This window comes from Rhineura floridana, chromosome 10, assembly GCF_030035675.1.
Source record: "Rhineura floridana isolate rRhiFlo1 chromosome 10, rRhiFlo1.hap2, whole genome shotgun sequence".
NCBI classification, from domain to species: Eukaryota; Metazoa; Chordata; class Lepidosauria; order Squamata; family Rhineuridae; genus Rhineura; species Rhineura floridana.
Window position 1 is genome coordinate 83,977,259 of NC_084489.1, and position 11,393 is coordinate 83,988,651.

Here is an 11,393-nt window from a genome sequence, read left to right on the forward strand (position 1 = left end):
ACTTGTTTTGGGATTGAGGCACTTTTTTTCCCAGCAGAGTATTTAGTTTGTTTAGCTGCAAGGAAATCATTAATGCCTTTGATTTGGGGTTGGAGGAAGGAGGAAAGACCTTCTTTGATCCTGCCTTCTAGTCAGAGCCACAATCGAAACATAGCTACTTCAGCCGAATTATATCGATGATGTCAATTCTCAGGAGGCTTTCTGTGAGGCATGAAAGCCTCTGAAGGACTCCTCTCATTTCACTGTGGATTGTGTGAGCCTATCTAGATGTTTCAAATCCTCTCTAGTCTTTTAATGTGAGTGTGTGAGCGTGCCTGTTTGTATATTAGAGAGGAAAAATATAATATTTTGTTAATGGATGCAAGCTAACAAAAAGGCCAAGAACGTTCGTTGCATTGAAAGGGCTGGTTCTTTCTCCTTCATTTAAATGAATTCTTTTTCTAAATTAAAGTGTTTCAATATGGGGAGTGGGCAAGAAGTGGGCATTAAGCTAGAGCAGGGCTGAAGACCCTGGTGCCCTCCAGATGTTTTTGAACTACAATTTCTATCATCCCCCACCATTGGCTGTGCTGACTGAAGCTGGATGTGTGTGTGTGATTTGATTCAGTTGACATTTGAATCCGAATGTATCAAATTCGCACTTTCCAAAACAATCTGAGAACTGAAACACAGCCATCCTTCGAAATTTGCACTTATCCAAATTTTGCGATGCAGTTCGCCAACCAAACAATGTTTACAGAAATGTGAAGAACTTAATATAAGATTAGAAACCGAGAGAGCTACAAGTGACAGATCCTTCCATCCCCAGCTGAGGCTGATGGGAGTCGGGAGTCCAACACCATCTGGAGGGCTAGAGACTCCCATCTCGGAGCTACAGCTTGGTTTGTGCATATTGAGCAACATGCTCTGCTCTGCATGGTGGAGGACAGTGGTATCCACGCCCTTCACCTTACAATTAATGTTCACACCTGATAGGGGTTCTCCATTGAGAGACGTATGTATGGGGTAGCCTGGTTCATGTGATTCTATTCCCTATGTAAAAATTGAGTGAAGGAGATTGTGCAAATTGGGGCTTTCTTCCTAGAAACCTCCGCAAGGAGGCACCACACTGTGGGGTGGAACTGTAGGACCCTACACATTTCTCTATTTGAAGAGGATTGTATCTCATGGTATGTACAAAACAGTTTTGCAGTTTCAACAGACACATTAGTCCCCAGATCAGTTGTAATATGCATGGAAAACCTCCAGAGGCAATGGCTTGGCACAGCTTGTGAGTTAGAACGCCCAGTCCAGGACCACTAGCTAGGCCAGGGATAGCCAATGTGGTGCCCTCCATATGCTAACATTCTCCATCATCCCTGACCATTAGCAATGTTGGTTGGGGTTGCTGGAGTTGTAGTCTAACAATATCTGGAGGGCACCATGTTGACTACCTCTGGGTTAGACCATGTATGGTGGTCCACCAGGTTCTCAGCAACCTTGTCCCACTCCTGTTTTTCCAAGTGGATTATCAAGTCCCTAACGGGCTGCATTTGGCTCTGTTGGTCACCAGTTGTGTAGGCCACACTGAGAACAATGCAGGAGCCAGAATGCCCTTGTTTCCTTCCATGGCAGAGACAGCTGAGCATAAACACTCTCTGTTGAAGTGAAAAAGGAGGTCCCTCTTAGCTCTGAGCTCTTGGGGCTTTTGGAAAGGGCTGCTACCACTTAGGAATCTTGACCTCAAGGTTGCAGCCATCTTCCCTCCATGGGATGCTTAACGCAGGCTGCAAGTTATCAACTTGCCAGTTATTGCTGACACCCAATCAGTCACCTCTAACCACCATACAAGAGGTAGGTTGGCATCTACCTCGTGATAACTGCAGCCATCGCATCTTAGCAGAGCCACCAGGGGTGAAGCAAAACCACTGGGATCCAGAAGATGGTTGCCCCATTTTGCTGGCTCTGAGAAAAACAGCACAGGTGTAAGGGGCTCTTTCTCTTTCAATGGCTGGATTGGGGCCACTGTGTACAAAAGCTCTTTGCTTCTTTGTTCCCCTTTCCCTTTCTGGATTTTGTTCGCTTATGTTGTGATGTCATGCAAAATGTGTTTTTTTTTAAAAAAAGTTTTGTGGATTTTTTTGAAATAAGAAATGGACAAATGAGCATGTCAATTTGATGAACTGGCAGAAAAGTGTCCATGAAACAGTGGATGGGCAGACAGTGGCTGCATGGTGAAGACCTCACATGCTGGCTGCAGTAAAAAAACACAATGCTACCCTCATTGATAGTAGCACAGAAGCCATTTCCTTATGACTTTATCCCAGGGGTGGGGAACCAGAGATCCTCCAGATGCTGTTAGACTCCAGCTCCTATCAACCCCAGCCAGCATTGCTAAATGTCAGGGGTGATGGAGGCTGCAGACCAACATCTGGAGGACCACAGGTTCCTCACCCCTCTTTTATCCAGTGCTGTTCTGGAAATGAAGGAGCCATGTGGGAATGGATGGACTCCATGGGAAGAACTATATCAACACCACTGCCCATTGTTCCTTCATCCCTACATGACCGGGAAGGAGACACGGGGAAGCAGCTTCTGCACCACTACAGGTAAGTGCATGGGACAAAACCCAAAACCCATAAGTAATCAACATGGTTGCCTTCATCCAGTGCTTCTTATGCATGATGATACATGCATGAACTTGCTCATTTGCTTCAGTAGAGGGGCCAGTTCTGTGAGCACATTCCTGGGTTTGCGTAGATGGAACCATCCCTTCCATGAAAGTATACCAAGAAGCCCTTGTGCACAGGAGAACTATGTGCGTACATGTCAGCCTCTGTGCCAGCAAAGAGGTGCTGGAACAGGGTGTAAATCTAGATTTTGTCTGTGTTTGGGCAAGATACCCTTAGTTACCATTGCATTAGTTGCCAACTTTTCTAGGAGTGCCAAACAACTACAGTTGCCAAGATTCCATACATGGTAATGGAGCCAATTTGGACAATTCCATATGAACACCAAGATCCAATGAGCATCGGAGTAGAAATTAGCCTAGATGCCACTGCCATAAATGGATCAAAGTTGTGTTGGTGTCAAAGGACTGTTCTGCCAAAGTTCCACATGGATCAGTGCAGCAAGTTGCTGGGAACAAATGGAGGAAATGGCCAAGGTTTTGCAGGCATGGATGAAAACAATAGCTCAGGTTTCAATGAGTGCCAAAAGAAAATGGTGCCAATATTGAATGACAATCTGTGTAACTTAGGCATCTGTGGAGCACATGGTTCGAATTCTGCAGGTGCCAATGGAGCATGTTGCCCAAATTGTATGTCTGAGAGGCTGCTTACACTTTACAGCTGCTCATAACAGAAGCAATTGACTCTGCCTGTCTAAAACCCTGAAAGGCCCCCTCCTATAAATGTCACTCAGGGCGCGCAATCAAGAGAGGATTGGGTTGCTGGCTCACTCAGACCCTTGTCTTTCCAGGCCTTCCCAAGAAGGAGAGGAACCCAGCTAGCCAGTCGGACACACAAGGCTAGTAAAAGAAGGTGTCATGTCATCAATGCTGGCTGCAAGAGCAATTATCTCTTAGTGTTAACTCTTAAGATAACACTTTTTCATAGCAATTGGAAGAAGAGAGAGGAGGAGAAATTTGTTATAGGTGAATTAAAACACAGCTCTCATTTGTAACTTGCACTCGTCTGGATTTTGCGATGCCGTACTCCAGCCAAAGAATGTGTACAAACATGTGCATGTTTGTGAAAAATCCCTGCAAAACTGTGCATAATGATGAAAGTAATATACAAAAATTAATTTGAAGGGGAAATTGTTTGCAAAACTAATATACAAGGTAAAAACGGTGCACAGCACTGCATGCATCAAGAAAATGCATGCAAAAATGTATATAAATGTTCAAGCGTTTTTTAAAAGAAAATGCAAGCTGATACAGATATGGGGCAAACTGAATAAAAGATTGGTAAATGAGAAACTGAAAGAAACTGAAACTGATTGATTCATCCATCCCTAGGGAGACGCAGAGAAGATCAGCAGCTAAAGAGTTGACATTAGACAATAAATTTACTCCAGATAGCACTAGCTATGCTATAACTTTCCCTCCATTCAGGGCTGGCTCCAGAATGGAAGGTGTCCTGGAGAAAGTGCCCACTGGTAGACCTCCTTTGCCATTGGTGGGTCTGGATGGACTTACCGTCTGGCAGAAGTGGGTCACAGCAGTGATGACGCTCTAAGCTGCACTGGGTGGCAGGATCTAGCCACCAGTGAAATTCCCCACAATGTCCCAGAGTGACACTCTCTCTGGGGCATTGTGGGAAATTTAAATGGAGGTTAGGCCCAAGTGTCTTGTGCTGCTGAGAGTGACAGATTGGATAAAAGACCCTGTAAAAGGCAGGGGAGGCACAGAGTAGACATCAGTGAAGGGCCCTCCCATGTCACTGGGGCCAGTGCTTGGAAAAGTTACTTTTTTGAACTACAACTCCCATCAGCCCAATCCAGTGGCCATGCTGGCTGGGGCTGATGGGAGTTGTAGTTCAAAAAAGTAACTTTTCCAAGCTGTGTCTGGGGCCCAGCAACTGCCTCTGGATTCTGGATATGGATGCCAGCCCTGCTTCCAGCAAGGGGCTGCTGTTGTGTGTTTGACAGGTTTGATCTCAGTCCTTCCTAGGAGGCAGGGGAAGTTGATGGGTGAGCCTGTGCATCATTTCTAGCTTAACCTGCCGACAGAGACAGTTATAGAGGGGGGCTCAACTGGATTCCAAACATCTTGTCATGACCAGCAGGAACATGTTTCCAAGCTTCAAGCAGGACATTTTCAAGACTCCCTTGCCATCATCAGAGCAAATTGCCAAAAACCCATCAATGCCAAAGCAGCAAACCAGCCAGGTCCCTTTGATGCCCAGCATAAAGAATGCTAGGCAGATTCTGTGAGTGTCGAGTTGTTCTACACCAGCCAAGGAGCTGCCTCCAATCCAGCCCATTTGTTTGGCTTGGATTGCGAAAGAAAAAGATGGGACGTGAAGTGAAAGAGATCTGCTCATAAAAGCAGGATTCTGTGGCCATGTGGCTTGCCGACATGAGAGCCACAGGCATCAATCCAAATTCAGAAGTTGCCCATCTATCGTCTCTGCACTCCATTCTTTTCAACGGGGTGCCATTCTGCCTAGCTGCATGTAGATGTCATGCTTAAGACTGGATAGCTGTCTGATACTGTTGGATGATTATTTTATGAATCCCAGTGATGCTGGTTTACTGCACATTAGAACCCAAGCATCCATTAGCCATGAAAGCCAAATTCTTCATGGTCTCTGTGAGAAGACTAAAAGGGGCATATTATCTAAACTTGGGAAATGGAATAGACTGAGAGTGCATCCAGTGGACATAGGAACTCATGTACAAGATATAGCTGCCCATTACTTATTTGTTTTCTTTTCAAAATAGGCTCTTGATTAATCATAATTAGGATACCCCCCTATCCCCAAAAATTATAGTTTGCCTATTTTGGGTGGAGGATTTTCAGCCCTCCCCCAGAAGGGATGGAATGATGTGGAAGATTTGAGGACCAAACTATTGGAGGGAGGGGAAGGGAATTCTTACTATGACAACAATGTCTTCATTTCTCTTTTCTTTATCAAACTGTTTCATCAAAGTAACAAAGAGGAAGTTGACCCAGAAATCATCTCAGGATCCGAAAATCCCACCCTAAATTAATCACCAGAGTTCCCTCCCACACTTGCCACCTACAGATTGGCCAGTTGAAGTTAGGAGAGCTGTGATGCTCCTACCCAAGTTTCTTATCCTGAAGTCTCATTGGCTCTTTGAGATCTGTTTGTCTTAAACGATGATCATATTTAAAGCATCTTTATATATAAATGTCAGTCCCAAGGATAGTGTGATTGGAGCTGAGCGGAAACTTTCAGCAATAGCTTTTTCTCCAGAAAATGGGGAGGGTGAAAATGGGGGGGGGGGATTAGAAAGGAAGGCAATCTAAATATTTTCAGGGCAGGGGGATTACTGTGACAACCAGTGGCAACTAGGGATGGGGGAGAAATATGATTCAGTTCACATTTCAAGCTGTATGTATCAAATTTGCACTGTCCAAAACAATATGGGAACCAAAGCACAGCCATCCTTTGAAATGTGCACTTATTCAAATGTTGTAATGCGGTTCGCAAACCAAACAATGCTTACAGAAATGCATCTGTCAGGGGAAAGTGTGCATAAAAATGAATATAAGTGAAAGTAGCATGCAGAGACGCATTGTTTGATGAGAAATTGCTTGCAAAAATGTGTACGTTAGTCAAGACTGCATGCAAAAAACCATGTTTATTAGAAGAAATTCACACTAAAATGATGGAGAATTTTCATGAGGACATTGTTGTTGTTGTTTTTAAAAAATGGCAAATTGCTGCAGAAATGTGGACAACTGAATTTAAGATTGGAAAAAAATGAGAAACAGAGAGAACCGAAAAGGACAGATCTTTCCATCCATAGTGGCAACAGCTTTCCCCTTTCTTCAATTTTAATTGCTCTCCCAGTGGGGACTGCCATCTTTTCCCTCCAGCAATACCTCCAGAAGGATCCTGGGCCGTGACATGGTGTCATTCCAGCTGTTTGTGTGTGAAATGGTGGCCAGGGAGGTGGAGTAGCAGCATTGGGTGTGGCATTTACCTGACTTCCCATCAACAGCATTGCTGCGGCTTACTGGGAGGGAGAGGGGCCAGGCAGCAGAGCAGTCAACACGGTTGCTGTGATGCAAACTCACCGGTGGGAGTGCCACCTTGGCTCCATTGGTGGGTTTGCGCTGCGCTGACTTCACTGCCACCTCGTCCCTCCCAGTTAGCTGCAGGGATGCTGTTGACAACAGGTTAGGTTAGTGCTGCAGACTCACCCCGCCGACAGCTACCGTGGCACAGTTCTGACACCACTAGTGGGAGTGGAACAGCCAAGCTGAAAGAAACTATGGAAGAGGCTCCCATCACCACTCATCCTGGTAAGCCCCTGCCCAGTCCCCCAATTTTATAGAATTTCTCCTGCAACCCCAAAGAAAACACCATTACATCATTCTATTTTCACAGCCTGTGAATGCGCCTGCAGCAGTGGTCTGACATTTCCAGCTCAGCACTAAAAGTTTCCCAAAAAGGGGGTGGAACAGTGTGTGTTGTGGAGATTAGGAGATGGGACCATGCCTATTGAAGGACACAATATTCTCATTAGCTGCAGTCATTGTTGGAAGATAACCCCAAGGACATCCCTTTTACTTTTTTCCCATGTAAGTCCCTATTGACAGGAATTGTGTGGGGAATGGGTGAGCAATACATTTCTGGACTCATGCAGACATGCACAACACACCCAGGCCTCTTGCTGCACTGATCCCTTATTCATTTATTTAAATTTATTTAAAATCATGGAGGATAAGGCTATCAATGGCTACTAGCCAGGATGGCTGTGTTCTGCTACCATAATCAGAGGCAGTATGCTTCTGAAAACCAGTTACCGGTAACCACAGGAGGAGAGAGTGCTCTTGAACTCAGGTCCTGCTCGTGGGCTTCCCATGGTCATCTGGTTGGCCACTGTGAGACCAGGATGCTGGACTAGATGGGCCCCTGGCCTGATCCAGCAGGCTCTTCTTATGTTCTTATCCCAATCAAAATTATAGGCATTTTGCTGCTTTCAAGGAAACCCCTCTAGAAGGACGCCATAATTTTTTTTATTGACACCCTCCCGTCCCAAAAGTGCCTAACCCCAGCCGCCCCAAACTAGCCCTATAGCTCAGTGGTACAGCGTCTGCCTGACATGCAGAAGGTCCAAGGTTCAACCCCCACGCCAGCATCTCTAGGTAGGGCTTGGAGAGACCCTTGCCTGAAACCCCAGAGAGTTGGTGCCAATGGGTGTAGACAATACTATGCTAGAGGAGAGGGACCAACGGTCTGACTCTGTATAAGGCAGCTTCCTATGTTCCTATCAGTTCTAGAAGATGTGTGAGCTCAGGCTTTGCTAAGACTCCAAAGGCGAGGAAGTCACTGAAAAAGCTGTCTGTTTTCATAGTAATGCGTACATGGTAAATTGTAATAATAACACCCGGAGCTGAGAGGGTTTCAGGGAGAAGTCATTGGGAGCTGAGGATGTCAGCTGGGAGGCACTTCAGGGCATAAGGGATAGAGGAAGCACAGCTGATGAATTGGGGCGGATTCCTCCCCTCATCCCTAGAGGTCTTTGCAAGAAGGCTTCTTCTGTGACCTGGTTCACACACAGTGCTAAAGCTATGGTTTGTTTAGCAGACCATGAGTTTGCCAAAAGTTGCGAAACACAGTGATCAAACAAACTACGGCTTGTTTCTCCAAAGTCTGTTTGCTTCCCAACTGCTGTTGCTTCATGCCTTTGTAGCCTGTTGCCCATCTGGGGTGTGGTTTCCAAACAAACCATGGTTAAGGAATGGTGCTGGGTTTACACATAACACCAAGCAATAGTTAAAACAAACCAAGGTTTATCAGCCAACAGCAAACTATGGCTTCAGATCATGCTTTGCTGGCAGGAAACCTACCATAGCTAAGCAATTGGGCAGGATCCACACATAACGCCAAGCCATTCTTTAATAAATCATAGTTTAGCTTTATATGTGTGAACCAGGCCGATGTCTGCTGCCTGAGAGGATCTACAGAGAGGATCGTGTAAGGACCATAGTTTCTCAGAATTCCTCCTTTGTCACAGAACCTAGGTCTTGAGAATAGATCACTAAACTAGGGTACTTAGCATTACCTGTTTGATAGAAAACATGGAAATGGATATTGGTTTCCAGAGCCATCTATCTAATGCCTTTCACCAGTGCCATATATACATCAAGAACTAGTTCTATATGGGTATTTTAAATCTCTCCTCTGTAATACAAACCCCTCAGTCTTATGACGGTCTCCTTCAAGAACTGACTAACGCTTGTTTGCGGCCCTCTGCACACTTGCTGGAGGGTAAGCTTCACTGATTACAGTGGGACTTGCTTCTGAACAGATGTGTTCAGTCTTGTGCAAATACTCTTTGTATTCCCACAAACCATTATTAGATGTCCATGCCACAGGTGTGCCCAAAGCTATCAAGAGTTATGCCAATAAGGTGTCTGTTACTAACGGGCCCACTGCACAAGAGTCCTCCTTATGCTGTATGTAAAATAGAAAATAATAAGAATTAAAAATGTGAATATGGTGAATGGGTGGACAGGGCACCATTTCAGATGACCATTTTTCCTTGGTAAACCTTTGAGACAGTAGAAACCCAAAGGCAGAATTGCTTCTGAAGTGATGTAAATAAAAAAGATCTCTTTTGCGTTTAAGCAATGCTATGTCCCCCCCCCCATGTGAGATATATTTTGGAGTTTGAGAATATATGTTATTAAAAACAAAATGTAATAATAACAATAAAACATTTGTTGTGACATGTTCCTGGAATATTGCCTATTATTATTGTTGTTGTTGTTATTTTAAAAACAGCCACACTACATTTCTGGGATCCATTCATATATTTCTGTCCCGTACTTGCACCAAAGAGCTCAGAGTGGCATATATGGTTGTTTATCCCCATCTTATCCTCAGAACATCCCCCTGAGGTGGGTTAGAGTAAGAGATATAGAGTGATATCCAATGATAGGTTCAGAACCGGAGCTTGGAAAAGTTACTTTTTTGAACTACAACTCCCATCAGCCCTAGGCAACATGGCCACTGGATTAGGCTGATGGGAGCTGTAGTTCAAAAAAGTAACTTTTCCAAGCTCTGTTCAGAACAGACCCATCGCAATAAATGGATTTAAGCCACGTAAGTCTATTGATTTGAGTGGGTCTACTGTACGCATGACTTAGGTGGATATCACCAATAGTTAGGGTGTCCTCTTATGTATCACCAAAAAGAAACAATGCATTATCACAGTGGTTCCCCAACTTCCCCCCCCATGGACCACTTGAAAATTGCAAATGATCTTGGCAGACCACTTAATGGTTTTTTTCCTGCCTTCTGGTAGCCACTGCGAAGCAGTGTGCCAGATGCTGTGTGATTTTTGCGTTGCATTTTTATTTCATAGATTGTATTCTATTGTATTATAATTTGCATTTCGTGGCAACTATAAGACAGTAAAATACTATGTAAGAAATAAAGGAAGCAATCAAAATGAAAAATGAATATTTAATGTGGCCCATCTGAATGACGCTTATGGACCAGTGGTAGTCCATGGACCACAGTTTGGGAACCCCTACATTACCGAAGCAAGAAAGAGGACAAAGGAGGAGACAGAACTGCATAAAATTTGTACGTGCTCATGTATATTTATAGACACACATTTAGACATAATCACTATAACTGAAATAGGCATGTGATATATCTCATCACAATGTGAAAAGCTGCAGCTAGTAACCCGTGCTGAGAGTTGTTAGGAAACCCCTATTATCCTCAGAATGGTTTAAGCATCAACCCTTCTTCCCAGGGAACTCTGTGTCTTGTAGCTCCATGAGTGAAACATGAGTCTCTTAACAACTCTCAGCACCCTTACTACAGTTCCCAGGATTCTTTGGGGGAAGCCATGGCCATTTAAATGCTTTGATTTGGATTCCTGCATTGAGCAGGGGGTTGGACTTGATGGCCTTATAGGCCCCTTCCAACTCTACTATGATTCTATGAAAGTGGAATAATACTGGAATAAATGTATTGGGTGAATGTGGCCCCTATCCAAATCATAAATCAGGGTTTTGAATTAGTTCAAACAAAAATAAAAACCTGAATCACTGTTTCAAATCTGGTCCAGAGAAATGGATTTGCTAGAAACTAAGGCCCACTCTGTTCAACGGCACTTACACATTGTCTATATAAGATTGTGGCCTAACGTTGTGGTCCCAGGGAGTACGCCCAATTAGACACAACGGGACTTGCTTTGTGTAAACATGCACAAAAGTACGCCACAAGGATGTTAGCTGGGAGGTTCTCCATTCAAATTCTGTCTCGCTCCTGAGTGCATTGGGTCCTGTTTTTCCAACGCAACCCCTCATCCCAAGTTGGTGGACAAAGTTGTTGTAAGGGTTACTGAGACACTGAGATATTGCACATGAAGTCCTTTGAACATTCCACAGTGCTCTGTAAATGATGGGGAAGATTACTGTCATCTCAGGATGGGGGTGAAATTCCATTCAGTTCACATTTGAAGCTGAATCTACCAAATTCTCATGTGCTGAAACAATATGAGAACCGAAAGATAGACAACATTTGCACGTCTCCTACTTTTCCAGTGCAGTTCTCCCACCAAGCAATGCATATAATAGGAGACAGTGTGCATAAAAATGAATGTATCTGTGAAAAGGACACACAAACGTGCATGAAACCAGTGGAAATTGTTTGCAAAAATGCATGCATTAGTCAAAACTGTGTATAAAAATG